Source organism: Panicum hallii, chromosome 5 (genome assembly GCF_002211085.1).
Source record: "Panicum hallii strain FIL2 chromosome 5, PHallii_v3.1, whole genome shotgun sequence".
Lineage (NCBI taxonomy): Eukaryota > Viridiplantae > Streptophyta > Magnoliopsida > Poales > Poaceae > Panicum > Panicum hallii.
The window spans coordinates 40,567,856-40,568,988 of NC_038046.1; the positions used below are offsets into that span (position 1 = coordinate 40,567,856).

At 42.3% G+C, this 1,133-nt stretch overlaps 1 long non-coding RNA gene across 1 annotated transcript; it reads left to right on the forward strand.

The window, feature by feature from the left end:
- The first annotated feature begins 418 nt into the window (after positions 1–418).
- Positions 419–763, forward strand: LOC112892116. Its single transcript, XR_003228669.1, has 3 exons — positions 419–469; positions 568–646; positions 723–763. It is a non-coding gene; the product is annotated as an uncharacterized LOC112892116 (long non-coding RNA).
- Positions 764–1,133: the final 370 nt, after the last annotated feature.

The window sequence follows — 1,133 nt, forward strand, 5'->3', positions numbered from 1 at the left end:
CATCCGAAGCGACAGGTGAGATTAAGGTTCGTCGACTCCTCGAGGGACATGTTAAGAACTGCCAAGTTACATTTAGGATGGAACCCCACATCTTTAGAGAGGTGGCGACTTATCTTAGAAGGAGAAGGCTTGTCGTTGATACAAGGATCACGGTGGAGGAGAAGTTGGGTTTTTTCTTATACATGCTAAGTCACAGCGCCTCATATGAGGATCTCCAAGTATTCTTTGGGCACAGAAACGACACCTTCCACCATCACATCAACCACTTCTTTAAGGTGGTCATTCCCACACTTACTCGCCGTTTCCTTCAGCCTCCTGATCCTCATCAAGTGCAGCCGAAAATCCATGACAATACTAGATTCTATCCTTTCTCAAGATGCTCAAAGCGGCAAAGCAACAGAGCGGGTCGAGCTGGAACGAGAAAAGGAATATGGTTGAAGGACCACCAGCTATGTGGACAAATCTCATGGTGGTGAGTTGATTTCTTGAAGTTGAATTCTTTTATCAATGTGGATAACCTCATAGTGATAACCTCGTATTTGATCAATATTTTCTTTAATTGTACAGACATTCCCTAAAATTAAGAAGTTTAACAACAACAAGGCAACCTTTCCACTCTTTGATGCTTTGGGAGAGCTTTATGATGGTAAGTTTTGCTGCCATAATAGATGCCTTGTGACCTGCTTGTTGCGATGATATCATATTTCGTTGTTATTGTGTAGGGCACTTGGCTGAAGGGATTTACAATGTCACTTCTCTTGAGACACTGCAAGAGAAAGAACCCCCTGAGCAACTTCAGCATCCTGAAGATAAGCCACAAGGCTTTTGATGACAATGTGGTTTATGAGGTAAATGATGAAGGTGGTGATGGCACTAAAAGGAATGAAGAGGGGCTTCAAGAAATGGCTGATACTCTGTCACGAGATGAAAAAAAATGATGCTCCAGCTATTGAAAGAAGTGGACAAAAAAGACCTGCTGCATCAAGAAACAAACAAGAAAAGGAACTAAAGAGACCTAGGAAGAATGAAAAAAATGATAGGGGCATATCTAGAAATGAGGACCAAGCAAGCAGAAGCTGAAGCTGCAGATCGTGCAAAAGAAATGGAGGAAAGAGAAAGGGAGACAAGAGAAA